Here is a 16,961-nt window from a genome sequence, read left to right as displayed (position 1 = left end):
TGGATTCAGAAAAAAAAAAAAAGCCACTAGTTGTGGCTGAGATGAACAGAGAGGTGTACTCACTGGTGTAAACACTGAAGAAACACCCATCTGTGACAGCCACAGCAGTGTGATTAGCAGGCTTTTCTTGTTTCTTCCAATTCTTCTCTACTTGGGGTATTTCATTTTCTCCCCCCACCCCCAACCCCTTTCTTTCTTCAACTCTCCTGATCTTTCCCCCAAATCCTTATGGTCTTGAGGCTTGCTTGTCATTAGCTGGAACTACAAGAACAAAGGTAGGTTGTTCAACTCCTGTGCTTCGAGGGAGGGCCAAGTTATTTTGGGAGGGATGTCTTCCTACTGCATGAATGGCTGACCTGAAAGGGGGGAGGGGGGAGGTGGCGAGATCCTGTCTGGAGCCCAGGGATGGGAACGCACGCACTGTGGCGGCTTTTATGGAGTGGAGTTGATTTTTATGCAACTTAAAGAAGCCGCGGAAGCTTAGGGAGGACGGACTCTTTTGGTCCTCATAGTGCATGCCGGTCTAGCTCCGGTGTGTACATGACATTACCAGCTGCTGCCCAGCCCCTTGGAGACCGGAGAGCGCAGTTAAGGTTTCCCACTCTCTTAGTGGACTTTTTTTTTTTTTTTAAAACATGAAATCGTTTTTTTTTTTTTGTTTTGTTTTGTTTTTTTCTGTTAACTTTCTTAAATTTTAATGTAAGGATGTCCTTGAGTAACTGGCATATAACTTTTTCCTTTTTCCTTTGGTTGAATTGTTTTAAATCCCGGGATAGCATCAATTCTTTTTCTTCTAGGTTTTTTTGTTTTTGTTTTTGTTTTTTTTCCCCTCACTAATCTTGTGGTCTGTTGAAAGCAGGGAGCAAGTTTGCTGTGTGTCACCCCTGGCACTTTGCTCTGTGCAAGTGCAAAGTAGAGAGTCGTGAGGACAAGAAATTCACCCCCACCTGAGAAGGGGGCTGCAGATTCATAATTGAAAACAAGAGCAAATTAAGCCTCGGTGAGGGATATTACAGGCTATTAATCATAATAAATATGTTTGGTAACATTGTGTTTGTGTGTGCTATAGTTTTCAGTTAAAAAATGTCTGTGATTAGAAGGTTTTGTTCTTTGGCTTGTGAGATGCTAGGCTGTATTTATTCATTAGTTCAGACAGAGTGAAGTGAGCAGTTTGCTTCACAATTGACCACGCCCTTCTCAAGCAGATTTGAATATGTCTCCCGTCCAAGAGTAATCTCTGGTGCCTGCCGGCCCCCACCCCAACATCTCAGCTAGCCTGGAACTCAAGGGCTGAGAATTATCTTTTCCAATCTTTCTCGGCTTGCACATCTTTTGGCTGGGGACGATCAGTGTACGCCCACTGTAGCCTCATCAAGGGGAAGCCCTCGGCAGCACAGAATCCCTATACACATACCAAAATGAGCTCTGCTAGCGCCAAAGTTTTCATCTTACGAGCTCGGCCACCAGTGCCTGTGGTAAAGCGGAGGGAGTGGAAGGTTCTGAGTCCAAAAGAATTCAAGTACTGCTTCAGCAGGAGAGCTGGAGTCTGTGTGGATGAGTTTTTTTTTTTTTTTTTTTTTTTTAACATTGGGGCCATAGAGGGGGTGGCTGGAATTAGTAGCCTTTAATTAGACTGGGAGATATTCAAATTTTACAGGGATTTATGTTAGAACATGGAATGGCGGGTGGCTCTTTCCTCATTATGAATCCTCCTTGCACATAATGAGGTTCATCATTAGTTGATGGAGTGAATTTGCCCTAGCTCTACCTTGAAAGGCACATAATTTACATACTACTTCAGAGCCTACGCTTTAATGGATTCCTCGATGAATAAAATGAAAAGCTACTTTCTTTAAATTTTTGAACACTGTTTAGATAATACGATTTTAATAAGACATTCAATTTGCTTGTTAAGTATATTTGAAAGTGCTTTTTTTCCCCCCACTCTTTTTTGGGCAAAATATATTTTGGCTTGCCTTGCTTTCTGTGTATCCCAGCAGTACTTACCCTCATAGAGGGCATGTGGGGTATGTAGCTAATGGGGGTAGGAGATCTTAGGCATAGGGCTTTCTGCCGGTGAGCCCTCAGATTCTTGGCAAGCCATTTTCGATAGAAAGTATTTCTGACATGAAATGGTCATAACAAAAAGGTTTGGAAACAAGCTTGTCATGGGTGTCTGTTATTAGTGTTTTGCATCAACAAATTTTCCTTGTAAGCTGAATTTAGCTAGCAGTGAAGGCTCTCCACTTGTGCCTCCTGGTTTGTTTTAATAATAGAGGAGTAAAAACTTCCCTGGTATAGTGTGTGTGTGTGTGTGTGTGTGTGTGTGTGTTGGAAACTGCTGTGGAGCTGAGATTCAAGCAAGGGGGAAATGCAGTTGGAAGCTGTCTGATATGTTATCGGGTCATCAATGGAGCAGGAGCTGTGTTCTGGTCTACGCCATAAATTCAGTTCTTCTGGCTCTGTCACTTCTCCCTTAGCTGGGACTGGGAGAGAGATCGGCTTTGACTCGGCACAGTCTGAAAGCTGATGTCTTTTCAGTAACAACTCGAGGTTAGTAATAGCATGTTATTGAATATGTACTTAGCTTGCTCAAGACAGGTCACCCCCACATGGTTAACTGTGCTTCAACCAGAGACAGGCTTCTAGTGGTTTGTCACTTGCAGGGGCTGGGAAGGTGTCTAAACAGAAGCGAAGCCTTGTTTTGATAGAATTCTTTATTACCTGAAACCGATCAGCATATATTAACATTAATAGAATAGTCTGTCATTCTTTTTTAAGTAATCTACCTCTGCTGCAGACCTGTCTGCTTTAAAAAAAATATCTTCCTCCCTTCTAAAACATATATTTGTTTAGAGAGTTTTCACTGAAGTGTACATGACAATTACAGCTGTTCATTAACAAAATTGGGTATTTGTTTTAAACTTTAACCAATCACTTTGATATGCTAATTATGGTGTAATTTAATTTGAGCCCTGTAATGATGATGCTGTTATTATGGACATAAATGATGCAGTTAAGCTGAGAGTAATCTCATTTGCATACTGTACATGCCAGTAAATTAAGCCCTTTCTTCAACGGCTTCAGCTTTAATTTTCCACCTCTTTTCACACAGCTCCTTCTCTCTCAGAAGCCCACTCCATAATGGTCCCGATGACTGTTTGATGTGAAGTTTTAGGCCCCACAGTAAGGCAGGATGGGAGATGTAACATTTAAAGGTTTCATTGTCTGGCTGAGTGCTCCTTTATGGAGGAAGGATTAGAGAGGGTGGCAGGAGACCCAAGTGTCCTTTCTGTGGGATGTGACAGTCCCACCCATCCCCCCACCTCCGTTCAAGTAATTTGAGATGCCAAATGCTTCCCACTCAGTCCTGAGTCAGACTTGAGACCTGCTAGGTATATAGGACGTTTCCCCCACTGCACTGAAGTGCATGGTCAGGGACCTTGCTGCTTTGCAGCAGTGTGCTTCGTGGGATTCTTTGTTATATTTGGAGTTTAATTTAGCTGGCATGTTAAGATTTGCCAAATCCAGGCTTTCATAGATTCTTATAAACAATTTTGAGAGATCAATGTTTTTTTTTAAGGATGTTTTTGGTTTTGCTTGTTTCCTTTCCTTTGAAGTGGAGGATGATCTACTACCTGGAATCTTTAGTAGGCTTTTCTGGGTGTGTCTGCCCATGGCTGCTCCCTTCTTGAGCCAGCCTGTGTGTGTGTGTATGTGTGTGTGTGTGTGTGTGTGTGTGTGTGTGTGTGTGTGTGTGTGTTCTTGCGCGCGTGCCTTTTGATAGCTTTTGGCCACTGCTATCTCATTCCCTGTGATCCAAAGAATGCGCGGAGCGTAACTAAACTCCTCTGTAGCATGAGATCCCTCCTTGTGGCTGTCGCTGAAACCAGCGGGAGTTGAGTGGATGTAGCAGAGCACTGAATTTAGCACTGTGATTTTAAGAGGGTCATAGGCCTAAAAATAGAGTGGTCTCTGTGACTCCTGCAGGCAACTTCCTTGGCCAGTGGGAGATAGAAGAAAAGCAGCGAGAGTGACGGCTCTCAGCTCGATTGCTTAGAGCTGCAGTAGTAGTATCTTGGGGGGAGGAGGGGATTTCCACACATCTCCCCACACTTCTTGCTAGTTGATTTCTGTCCCTATCTTTCAAAGTTCTCTGATAATAGACAGCCTTCTTAATAGGTTGCCATGGTCAGTAGCACACTGGGCAGATTCAGCCATGGCAGTTGGAATAATTAGGGGCTTTTGCCTCATTTGAGGAGGTGAATATCGCCTGACTATTTTGCGTGATATGGAGCCTCACCAATGTCAGCAAGCTTGTTTTTAGGTGATTTGAATTTAAAGTGCTATAGGCCCTTTGAGGGCTCATTCTTCTCTACCTTTATGCAATATAATAAAGCGGACAGAAGTGTTTGTTCACAATGCCATAGTTCATATTATTCTTTTTACAAATTACCAGGTTTCTAGTTTTCACTATAATAGAAGGGGAAGAAAAGGAAGTGATCTTACATATTAACGTATTGATTAATTAATTAATTAATTTGTATGAGGGTGTTGGATGCAGGACCTTACACGTGGCAGGCAAGTCCTCTACCACTAGACAAAAATTTTTAAAAAAGATTAATACATAGTAAGGGTTCAACTTTCTCAGGTCAGATCAAGTTGCTAGGCAGGCATGCCTTCCCACTGTGATATGGGATAAGACCAGAACATCACCCCTCTGCGGTAAAGGCTGTTCCTGTGGATCTCTGCCCTGTAGAGTCACGTACTGCTTGTGGTAGGTATGGACATTATGACCCATCCTTCAGTCCCCCCCTCCCCGCCCCCGCTCATTTCTTCTTCTTCTCTTCCTCTATATCCTTCTGTTTCCTTTCCATATGTACACTTGCCGTCGTGCTCAGAAGGCCACGCAGAGCCTCGAGCATGCTAAGCAAGCACCCTGACACTTGGCCCAAGGGATGGTACTTGATTGAAATCAGACTGCTTACTTACTCCAGGAAGTATATGGGTGAATAAGGAAAAAAATCCACTGAGAAAATATCAAAGGCTGGCTGTTTGTGAGCCCCTCAGAAATACATTGTTCTCTGGTCACACCTTGTGCTGGAGTTATACACGATGTTCTTTGCCCTTCAGGAGTGATCTTAGATGGTATTCACGGCAGCTTGGAATATTGACTCATGCCTACAATGATGTCAGTAACTAACAGGCATTGAGCAATAGCTGGGCCTATACTAAACTCTTGTCATAACTGCAGCCTCACAAGGTGACGTTATCAGCCACATTTTTATCTTCTTCATGGAACCACAGTGCCATGCCCCTTCTTGTCCCATAGCAAGAGGGATGTGGTCAAGCCTGACACCTCCAGGAAGACTTCAGAGCCTTTAATACTGGCCTCGGCCACAGAGTTCATCATTGTAGAACTATGTGCACACAGGCTATTACTTCCGGTAGGTGAGTAGCTAGTTTGTGTTTCTAGTTATTGAACAACAGTGATGTTTCAGACACCTGCCGCACAATTTTTCAGAGGCATGAACGAAATAACTTAGTGGCTCCTACTTACTAGTAGATAAGGAAAACAGTATTCACTAGGATTAAGTAACTGCCTCACACAAGTAGAAAGTGCCCACTGATAACCTACTTTGAAATGTTTGATGCTACTAGGGGCATTAATTGACTTACTGGCTTCATGTTTAGAGACCTATGGTATGAAAGGCTTTCCACAGTCGTCCCTTATATCGGAGATTGGATGTGTAGTCTGAATAATTCAAGAATCTCTGAAATCCTTGATCTTTTTTTAGTATGATGTAAATTCTTGGCAGAAAGCTACTTTCTCCTCTTTGCTCCCTGGAGACTGGAACACATGAGGGCAGTCACATTTATTTTTTTCTTAGGGCAGGATGGTGCTGAAATAGCCTCCTTCTCTTTGATGGAAGTCCCTCTTACTGATATCTTGACAGGTGACATAATAAATATCACTATAGAATTTATGGATCCATACATGTTTGGAAGTATCCCCAAGTCCAGGTGTTAGCTCATGGCCCCTATGGTTATTTAGGCATATTGTAGGCCACACCTAGCGGAAGCCTTCGGGAAATCTCCAGGACACCCAGTTCTCGTCACTACCTGACTCCTCTGTTCTGCATCTTAGCAGCTCTGATCAAGCGTGGATGGTGACAATAATCTGCAGTACCTCATCATTCCTTATGACACAGGACTGTGCCAACACACGGTCACTCATTGTTCTCAGGCTTAAGCTTCCAGGATAAGATGGCAGCCAGCTGCCAAGTGTGGCTACTGAACCCTGGACATATGTAGCCAGAACACACCTAGAAGAAAGATTATGAAGTTGCTTTTAATTCTTTTGACATTTATGACTTTCATGTTCAATGTCTAAATCTGATATTATAGTAACAAATATTTTTAAGGCTCTTACTATTTTTAAAAATTAATATTGGGTGTGTATGATGTTTGTTGGGGAATGCATACATACCTCTGCCCTGATATCTCTCACCACCTTTATGTAGGCTCCAGGGATTGAACTCAGGGCCTGGGCTTGTCGGGCAAGTGCATTCCCCACTGAGCAATCTGGCCAGCCTAACTGTTTCTGTTTTCTAAATAGGCCTACTGGACCTTTCTAGATTGCATACGTGACTTGTATCTGGAGTTCTTTGTGGAACAGCATAGCTACAGTATTTACCATCTGCAACTCTAGACAGGCTGTTTGGGGGCAGGGCACAGACTTATTCTAAAAATAGGTGGGAGCTGCAGTGAGGTCCACTGATGGGCACTTGGTCCTCAGAAGACTTGGGGAACACTTGGGGATTCAGCCTCAGACAGCACCTTTCTACATGTGAGCGGAGACAGAGATACCTGCCTTGGTCAGGCCAGCTCCTTCCTTGTCCTTCCTAATCAGACTGCAAACACAGCAGTTACACTGTGTTTAGAAAAACTTGACTTACAAGATACTTCTCTACCCAGCTTGGGCCCTGGGTGCCGGTAAGGTCTTGGCTCATCTATTCCCGTGCCCACTGGCAAGGGGAAAGTAAGATTTCCTTAGTGCTCTAGATTGCTTTCTGTCCTGAGAGCAGGTCACTTGTGTAAACTGGCGCACACAACCCTTCTGCTACAGACTATAAGGAACCATTTTTGCCTAGGTCAAAAGATGAATTTCTTTCTTTGCCACCTCCTAAACCTTTTTCTATCTAGTAGAGATAGGTTTTGCCTGAAGGAAAACTCATGAATAGATGTAGCATGTTGTTGCTTTTGTTCTGTGGTTAGGATTGTTTCCCTCTGTAGTGCAGGCTACCTTTTACCTTGGAAACATCCTCTCTCAGTCACACTAGTGCTGGGGTCACCAGCCACTACCACCGTTTATTTACTGAGAAACCCAAGCTGCTATCAAACTTTTGGATAAACCAACGCCGGTCTTGAACTAGTGTCTTCCTGATTCACCAAATGCTGGGGTTACAGGCATGCTGTACCACACTCGCTTCTAAAGAGAGACATGTCATTGCATGAATGTACAGTATTCTAAAAATAATGATGAAGGGCCTGCTTTTTTCGGCATGGCAAATCCCTACCTCCAGTGAAGCTTTTCAAATACATAAGGCAAGTAGGAAGCCCCTAGGTTGTTTGAAATTAAGGCAGGAATAGTCCCATAGTTGCTGGAACTAGCTATTTTGTTTTATAAAACTATTCTTTGGGGCTGGGGACCTGGGGGGCTGGGGCGGGGGTGGGGGGAGCATGGCTCAATGCAACAGCATTAGAAAAAAAAAACAAACTCAACTTTCTTATTGTATATATGTACCTGTTTGCCTATGCACACCTCTGTGTGTGTGTGTGTGTGTGTGTGTGTGTGTGTGTGTGTGTGTGTGTGAGAGAGAGAGTGACGATCACAACTTTTCACATCTCACCTACATTATTTTTAGAGGCAGGACCTCTCTTTGGCCCGGAACTCGTTAAGTTTGCTAGGCTGGCTATCCAACCAACCCCCACGTCCCCCTGCCTCCACCTCATCAGTACTGGGGTTACAAGTGTGCAGCACTTTCCCATGCTTGGAGGCTGTACCCCGTGCTGACTTTCTTAAAGGGACTTCAGAAGCAGTGTCCACATCCAAGACCTGCTCTCCTCACAGCCCATTTGTGCAGGTGATTTAGGGAAAGCATGACTATAATAGAAAATTTTCAGAAATCACAAATTATGGTTAAGCTACAACCCCCAAATCAGTCCCCCCTCTCTGTCTTTCAGTACCCATGCCAACCTGTGAAGTCCCAAGGGGAGTCAATCTACAGCCTCTTTTTTTGGGGGGGGGATATTTTTCCCTCACATCAGAATAAATGGGAACCTTCACTGGAATGAACACATGGAAATTATAGCTGTCACGTCATACATTAAAAGCAGATATCGGAATGGGATATTATCCCACTCTACTTTTTGGTCCTTTGAGGAGTCAGGGGACAAGGTATTAGATGTGACATGGCCATGGGAAGATCGGGTCCTGGCAAAGATCAGACCCCAGCATGAAATGTGCCCACTTGTTAAGTGCTTGCTTACAGTTTCCAGCCTTCCCTTTTCTCCCTCGTCTCCATTGGAGCTGCATCTTCTTTAGTGTCCGTTGGCTTGATGTGTTGTTTATGTCTCTGGGCCACAGGCTCCTGGTGATGATTATGCTTCAGGTTTTTCAAAGAGTGCTTCTGTTTTCATCCAGCGTAGCCTATGGTAGCCTGAGCATGGATGGCTCTTTGAGTCTTTGCAGGGGAAGAATGTCAAGGGAGGCCTTTATTCTGTATACCACATGGGATAAAATACTTCAACTCATCTCCACTCAACGTCTCCCAGTTGTGTGCTCGGCAGATGATTTTCTGTTCGGAAGGAAAGTATTCTTGGGGATATCCTTGGACAACAAATATTTTCTGTTCATTGGCAACTTGGATGGTCCAGGTTTTGCAGGGTAACAGTCATCAGTCCCTATGCAATTCCTTTGGGCTCTCACTAGGAGGGAGACATTGAGCATGTCTTGAAAGAACGGGCTTTTGACATCTTGTCTTACATGCTTTACCATGTGATCTCCAACGCAGAGGCTTAATGTGTCTTGAGAGTTTGGAGTTGAAATGTAGAGATGGCTTGTTGTTCTGTCCTGTGTGGGGTCTGGATGTGTTCCTCCCTGCCACCTGTTTGACAGCTCCTCAGGTTGTCCACAGACCTCTTTTAGCTTTTGATTTACTACTTCAGACCCTCTCTGTTGTCTTATGTATGCACTGCACACATGTGGAAGCCATTTCAGTGCCTCGTCATGGGAAACATATTCTCTGCCTCCATCTTTCCATATCAATATGCAAGTAGTGACACTTCTGAAATGTCTAAAAGGACACTTGCACCAGTAAAGGTCAGTAAGGGCTGGACAAAATCCAAGACTGGTAGCAGCCTTACCATCCCCAAATGGTCCTTTGTGATCTGGCTGGATATTAGAGTGCATGCCTATATATTGGTGCTACATAGTAAATTCCAGGCTGCCTTGAACTACATAGTGAGACCTATCTCAATAGGTAACTTAAAAATTATCTTAACGGGGCTGGTCAGCTGGCTCAGTGGTTAAGAGACTGCTCTTGCAAAGGTCCTGAGTTCACATCCCAGCAACCACATGGTGGCTCACAACCATCCATAATGAAATCTGATGCTCTCTTCTAGAGTGTCTGAAGACACACTACAGTGTACTTACATATAATAAATAAATAAATTTTAAAAATTATCTTAACAAACAATTAAATGCAGTACTAAAGAACATTAAAGTCATTAGGGCCACCCTCAGTTGGGCCCAAAGGTCTCTGTCTTGTAAGGAAAATGTATTTAAGCTAAAAGGAAAGTTGATATTGTCATGGTCTTAAGGTCTCTTGTTCTACTCACCTTCATAAATGTCAGGAATGTTGTTAGCTGCCCTCCTCCAATGATATTCAGAAGTACCCCCCTTCTCTCTATTTCTGTAAGCCTAGGAATAAGAGAATATCATCTATCAAATTACTGTTGTGTTACAACCTTTATTTTAGTCTTGTGTAAGCTGTGGCTTTCTAGAAGCTTGGACCCTTCCTCTTCATAGTTTTATATGACTCAAATCATAGACCTTCTCTTTGATGGAAATTGGAAACCACTTTTTGTATAGAAACTTCCATTGTGTTTTTTCTTTCCTTTTTTTTTTTTTTTTTTTGAGAACTTGAATGAATAAGCTTCTTGCCTTAGAGATGACTTATCAGTTAATTTCAACTTTCATTTATTACCATGGAAATGGAATGGGACATCAATTGACTGGTTCGCTAGAGTGAGAGCTAACAGATGGCTAAAATAGCTGTGACTATGTGTCCCCTCTGCCAGTTCTCATAACAGATATTACTAACCAACCACCGTATTCTTCCTCAGCAAGCCAGTGACTGGGATCTATGAAATTTTCCCTCAAATAATACTAGGCACTGCTAATCGATTGTGCTTGGCATGAAGTCTATTACTATAAATTAATTTGAATATTGAAAGCTTCTAATAATTAGTGATACATCTTTTGTCTTGACACTATCTACTTCCTTTTACATTATTTTAGTTTGTTCAATGTCCTGCTCTCTTAAGAGTCATCAGAGTTCTACATACTTGCTCTTTTCCACTTGTGCCCTGGGAGTCGACTGGACAACTCTCAGGATTCCCCATCAGAGGTAATTTCGAAATAGGCCAAGTACCAGTTTCCCTTTGAGCCACAAGTCTTTGTTAGGTGCAGGATGCTTTCTGCATGCAGAAGGAGGCTCTCTGAGGAAGTGGATACACTCCTCATACTGCAGATAACGCTCCACTGTGAGCCCTTTGCCCTTTGGCAAATTGCCTGTTCCTCGTATTGTGAATGAGTAGGATTCTAGGACCTGGCATTCCGTGTTGGTTGATATCTCCTTTGCTCGTAATATAGTGGAGTCCACCATAGTTTATTTACGTGTCAGGACGAAAAGCAAATGGCTTTTTGTTGTTTTTAAATTCATTCATCTCCAATCATTAACTGCTTGCCTTTCTGGAACTGTTCTCTTTCTTAAGCCTATATTTTAAGAAGTTTTGTGCAGTATGTGATGCTTAAATTCCACTTACTATTTTTTTTACCTCTAATGAACAAAGACAAGTTGGAAGTGTCTACAAATTTTGCTTTCTGCAATAATCACTAGAGCATGATTTCACTATCTCTACTTTCACTCTTGGGAAATTTGTAATAAATTATCTCTCCCTTGAATGATTACAAAAATGTCACTTTTGGTTGTTGCTGTAGCTTAGCTGCTGGCCCTCCTTCATCTGTGTCAGGGAAAGCTTGATTCATTCTATTTATCGGGTAAAGAAGAGAGTCCCTTCCCCTCCTGTGGCATGTGACGGGGGGGGGGGGGGGGATGGAGGGGTGGCACGGAGCAGGTTGGCAGGCAGGAACATGTCTGAACATCGCTGTAGCGAGGTTTAGTTATTTTTCAAATTGTAAAGCCCATGTCTCCATCTCACCTTGTCAAGATCAGCAGAAGTGATTCATGGTTCATTTAAGTAAAAAAGCCATGATAAACCAAAATATCCCTATAGAAAGAAAGTGTGGCTTCTGCTCTCACCTGTGGGAACACGGTTTTTTGGTTTTTTGGTTTGTTTTTTTTTTTTTTTTTTTTTTTTTTTTTCCCACCAAAGCAATGTGTTACTGAGTAGAACCGGTCTGGAAGCCTGCTCCCATCTCTACCACCTCAAAGAAGGAAGAGAAAAAGCAATGTATCTGGAGAGGCAGAAATTCCCAGAAGTCTTTTCTCTTCTCTCTCATAAGCATGCTTGTAGGTGTATCCCTGGCAAAACAGAATGTGTGAAAACCATTTAAATGATTATTTGATAATTCAATAAAGGGAAATGCTTTAAGCCACCACACCTTTCCCACAGCTGATAAGCGATGCCACCTACCATGATAATATTTTACAAAACACCTTCCTGTGGAGTCGGCATCAAATGGCGGTTTTTAAATAAGACATGGATACAGTTAGCTTTCTCTGGGCTCTTCTCAGTTTTGAGCACATAGGGTCAGCTTCTTACCCATGAGTTTATGTCAGAATCATTACCTAACCTATAGGTTTGGCACTATGGGTTTAATTAATGGGACTTTTTCCCCCGGTATATGTATACATGTGTGTATATGTGGGTATGCATGTGTGTACCCATGTGGAGGCTAGTTGACAATACAGGATGCTATTTATCATGTGCTATCCACCCTAGTTTTTGCAACAAGGTCACTCCCTGAGATCAGTGCTCTGACTGGTTGGCAGGTGAGCCCCAGGCAGACACCCCTCTACCTCCCAGCACTGGGATAGGGTGGCCTACCATGCCAGATTCTTAGCATGTGTTCTTGGAATTGAACTCATAGCACCTGATTATAAAGCAAGGACTTTCCTAACTGAGCTCCCGCCCCACCCTTATTTATAAGCCTTTAAACTCATGATTGACTCTTTGCTTTGCTTACTAAACCAGTAGCTGTGCTTGGCTCTGTCAAATACTGGCTGTTTATCATCACAGGTCAGTGAGATGCATTGCTATCATCCTGTTTGTTCTTTTGGGTGGAAGCGGATTCTAGAGACTTCAGTCACTTTACTCATTCATGTGCCCTGAACAAAGAGTGCTACCTGTGACGACAGCCTGGTATGCCCAGGGCATTCAGCTGTGCAAGTAGAGGTTTGTCGGCACTAGAATAAAACACAAACACTACATGCCCTTGTAATTTCACCAGCCAGTTCTCTGTGTTTGCTTGCCGAGAAACTGGCTCAGAGAATAACTTTTAAGAAGTGCCCTCATTTGAAAAGCTGCACAGAGTACATGGCATCTCTGAGCCCTTACCTGCCACACAGTGGCAATTCTGTGTGCCTGCAGCATCTGTGAGCTTCATGTGTCTTCCTTCATCCATCCCCCAACAGCCCTCCACGCCCCCAGCAGTGCCTTCTTGGACCCGGTTTCTTCTCCTGCCGCCCTGCTGTTTGGCATACCTTCTAGAACTGGAGGCTGCCTGCGCATAGGGAGCCCTAAGTTTCCAGGGAGTGCTGGGGGTTGCATCGCAATGAACCAAGCTTGACATAAGTGGCACAATTATCCTGAAGTCCTTGATGAAGCAGTGGCCCTTGAGGAGGGGATTCAAGTGGCGGTGGAGCTTTCCAGAGCTGAAGAGAAGGATCCGTACTGTCAGTGCAGACTATATCCGATCATTAATGTTTACTGCACAGTGGCTACTCCTGGCAAGATGATGAGAGAGAGAGAGAGAGAGAGAGAGAGAGAGAGAGAGAGAGAGAGACACCCCATGACAGCCTTTCTAGCTTCTGTGTCCTTCTGGGGCTGTTGAGGGGGAGTGGATTTCATAGCACTGTTAGTGACAGTTGAAAGGGACATAGATGATTTGCATATTCTGCAAGGACATTGTAGAGCCCCTGTATGACGAAATCGGAATGAGTCCAGGGGCTTTGAAAAGCTTCCGTTTCTCCTGCAGTGTTTGCCGTTAAAGATGTACCCGGGCAGTAAAGACTCAGAAGCGAGGCTCTGGATTTGTGAACACACACCCGAGGGTTACACTTCACGCACTAGGTGAAGCCAAGATTTTCTGAATTATGTTTCATTGGGGAATTTTTACCTTTTCTTCCTGTTTATGACAGTCATTTCATCTGTGGCTATAACGAGGTCAGGCACAGGTGACTGTAAAATAATACTAGTAAGGGGGCGGCCTCTGTGTTAATGACCAGGCTATTTTTTTAAAGAAAAAAATTAAAAAGTTCTGGTGTGTCGGAAATATCCTCAGCACTCGAAGCTCTCGTCCCAGTAATTAATCAGAATGAAGATTTTAATGCTCTCCCGGTTATGTGCGAGTGATTATGGCTACTTGTCTGCAAGAAGGCAGGAGAAATTGGTGTAATGGCTAGAACAGGGTGGGGAGGGACTGGAATCCCCCCTTTTACATTATTCCAGTAAATATGATAGTCTCACTCTTATATAATACAAAGATATAACACTTAACTCCTTCCCCCCAAAGGCTAACTTTTCAACCCTTTAGAAAATACAGGTCTGCTTATTAAACCAATAACCTTTTGAGGAGGAGGGAGGGAGGGAGGGAGGGAGGGAGGGAGGGAGGGAGGGAGGGAGGGAGGGAGGGAGAGAGAGAGAGAGAGAGAGAGAGAGAGAGAGAGAGAGAGAGAGAGAGGCAGAGGCACAGAGGCACAGAGGCATTAAAAAAACCATAGTAAAAGCATTTTTTTCAGGGAACCCTCTCAGAACACATTTCTAACATCTTTTGTGTTCCCACATAGCAAGCTACTTTATGGACTTTTTTGCTGTGGCATTGCCCTTCAACGTGAAAGCTTTTTCCATTTTGTACCATAAAGAATATTATTTTTCTGCCAGCCAATTTTCTCTGTTAGTCACTAATTGGCTACATAAATCTCGGGTGTTGAGAATGAGGAATGTCTCCGTGTCATAGAGTGTAATCTTCACCCTTATTTACCAATTCATTAAGATTCATTGATGCAGGATCGGTGAGAGGAAATGACAACATAAATCAGACCTCCAACATAATGACCCTAATCAGTTGGGAATTGCTGGAAATGTCACGATGAACTATGTCCTTGTGTTAGTGCCACTGTACACTGTCAGTGCGCTGCTTTATGGGTGGGACGCATCTTCCTGACACTGACTGTATTTAACGAAAAAAGAGTTGTTAAAAAGCTGATTCCATTAAAGCTATGAGATCCATACAAGGTCCTGTGGTATTTAGCCTCGTGCCCTTTACCTTCATTGTAACTGCCTAATGGAGCTGCGGTTTAATGCGCATTCAGAACACACCTGAGTTAAAACTCCCCAGGAAAAAAAAATACGAGTTGATTTATAGCTTGTCATGTCTTTATTTAACCCAATAATTTCAGCGTGTATGGAGAATTGAAAACTGTAAGTTCTCCACTTAGGTACCAAATCTCTTGTCACTGAACTGAAGTAGGTCTCAGTGACCGAGAACTCCCTAAATACCTCCCCCCACCCCCACTCAGGGCCATGTTGGATTAGAATCTCCTTCTCCACAGCTTTGCTGATGCTAAGCACTGCTCGTTCCTAGAATAATGTGTCAATTCAAAATCAGCAATAGAGTCTGACAGGGTTTTCTGTGAAGAGGTTTCTGGCCCTCTTACCTTAGTATTGATTTCATTCCACCATGATCTTGGAATGGGTTCCTGGAAGATGGGGGTGGGGCTGTAGCTCGCACATATTATTCAATTGAATACAGGTTATTCATTGAGCCATAATGAATTAATCAGGTGGCAGCTTGAGTCCAGCCTGGAAGGCAATCCTCTGTTCTTTTCGCTTACTGCTTAGTAAAATCTTACTAATGAACTGCAAGCAAACATCTTTGAGGACACGAAGAAGGAAAATTGTCTTTATATACTCCTTCCAAAAAAAAAAAAAAAAGAATTTTTTCCTTTGTGTATGATGGCAACCATTTTTTTTTATCTTCAGAAAAATCTTTTAATCTGTGGTACAAGGCTGAGAAAGACCTGTAAGAGAACAAGAGAAGTTTACTTAATCTTGACAGCCCTGGGTGTAATCGCCCTGTGCTTGTGACAAGTCAGACTCTAAGATTTATAACTTCTTAATCAAATGTCTAGAATTCTCAGGAAATGTTATCACACGACTTCCTTTCACATGACTTACAGAGAACTCAATAGACCGTTAGATAAGCTGTAGACTGAGCTGGACCTTAGAGAGATTTCACACTGACTGGCTGACATTTGGATGGTGTTGGGGAGACTGTTTTTGGTTTTGTTCCACAGTGGTTATGTGTGCAGCCACCTCCTGTGGGGGTGGGGTCTCTCCTTCTGCCTCTGGGGTGACACCATTGTTTGTCATGGTCTGTGGACTTTGGACAAACTTGGTTTGTATTCTGCACCTTAAAGTTGTCCAGGAAGGCTGTCCAAGGAGACAGGACTATAGTCCAAATAGCTGAAATCTGGCTTCTGGTGTAGTCATGTGCATATGTGTGTGTAAAAGCTGCTTCAAAAAAGGCCAGTGTGATGTAAGAAGGGGACACCCTGGGTCCCTCAAGGGAGAATGACTCAAAGAGTAAGAACTGTGTCTTACTCAAATCCCCAGTCTTCTCTTGTGGCCCAGAGGGCCAGCACCATCAATACCACTAAGACCAAAGTGGCTCTCCCCACCCACGGCCAGACCAGGCACTTCCTAGCAGCTATACCCCAGCTGCTGAGTGACATCTTCCATGCTTTGGCTCCTAGGCCAATGTGACTTCTTCTGGGTATGGTCCCTCTTCCTGGCTAGTGCCCACACACTTTCTAAGTGCACAGGGAGTCTGTGAGTGTTCCACCTGGTGAGGAAAGGAAGGGAAAGTCTGAAAGGAGCTAAGAGGAGAAAAGAGAGAGAGCGGGAGAGGACTAAGGTAAAAAGATACAAAGGAAGATTCGAGGAAGATAAACAGAAAGAGGAAGAGAGTTGAAAATGAGACAAAGTGAGAGATACACAGAGGAGGTGAGGAAGCTGAGAGGAAGATACAGGCAGGGAGCCCCAGGAAGCAAGAGGGACTCGGGGTGAATCTTGACATCATCTGTGCCTGCAAACACTCCTGCATGAGAGAGCAGCATCTCTAATAGTGTTAGAGCTGGCAAGTAAGGCTGCAGAAATCACTGTGAGCCACCTGTGGGAAGTCAGCCTAGCAAGCTAACTCTCCCATGTCAGCCAGAGATTGTTATTCCTTGAGACCCCAGAGGATGCATGTGACTCATGTCTCCCCCCACCAGCCCAAGGTTCCAGGTAAGATTAAAATCAATACAAAATGGTAACTTTTCTCCAAAGGCGTCCAGGCTGCCAAGATCTGCTCAGAGTCCTGATGTCTTAGGCATGGACCCATTAAAGACAGATGTCAGTCAGGGCTTGTAACTTTGTCCTCTACTCCT

At 43.6% G+C, this 16,961-nt stretch overlaps 1 protein-coding gene and 1 long non-coding RNA gene across 26 annotated transcripts in view; one reads left to right on the top strand and one right to left on the bottom strand.

Moving 5' to 3' along the window:
• Positions 1–142, bottom strand: part of Gm52870 — a 30,223-nt gene extending 30,081 nt beyond the window's left edge. For both annotated transcript variants that reach the window (XR_003956344.1, XR_003956345.1), the window contains exon 1: positions 64–142. This is a non-coding gene — a long non-coding RNA (predicted gene, 52870). The remainder of the gene's footprint in view (positions 1–63) is intronic.
• Positions 1–16,961, top strand: part of Foxp1 (forkhead box P1) — a 597,405-nt gene that overhangs the window by 318,033 nt on the left and 262,411 nt on the right. Inside the window, exon 1 of one of the 24 annotated variants that reach the window (XM_030255062.1) lies at positions 54–275. The exons of 21 other annotated variants lie outside the window; for them this stretch is intronic. The gene's annotated coding sequence lies outside the window, so the exon portion shown is untranslated. Of the gene's footprint in view, positions 1–53; positions 276–2,388; positions 2,554–16,961 lie in introns of those variants that run through there. 2 more of the 24 variants (XM_030255067.1, XM_030255061.1) reach the window with 2 other exon arrangements.

Source organism: Mus musculus, chromosome 6 (assembly GCF_000001635.26).
Source record: "Mus musculus strain C57BL/6J chromosome 6, GRCm38.p6 C57BL/6J".
NCBI lineage: Eukaryota > Metazoa > Chordata > Mammalia > Rodentia > Muridae > Mus > Mus musculus.
The sequence above is the reverse complement of the archived record's forward strand: the minus strand, read 5'-3'. Positions and strand labels throughout refer to the sequence as shown.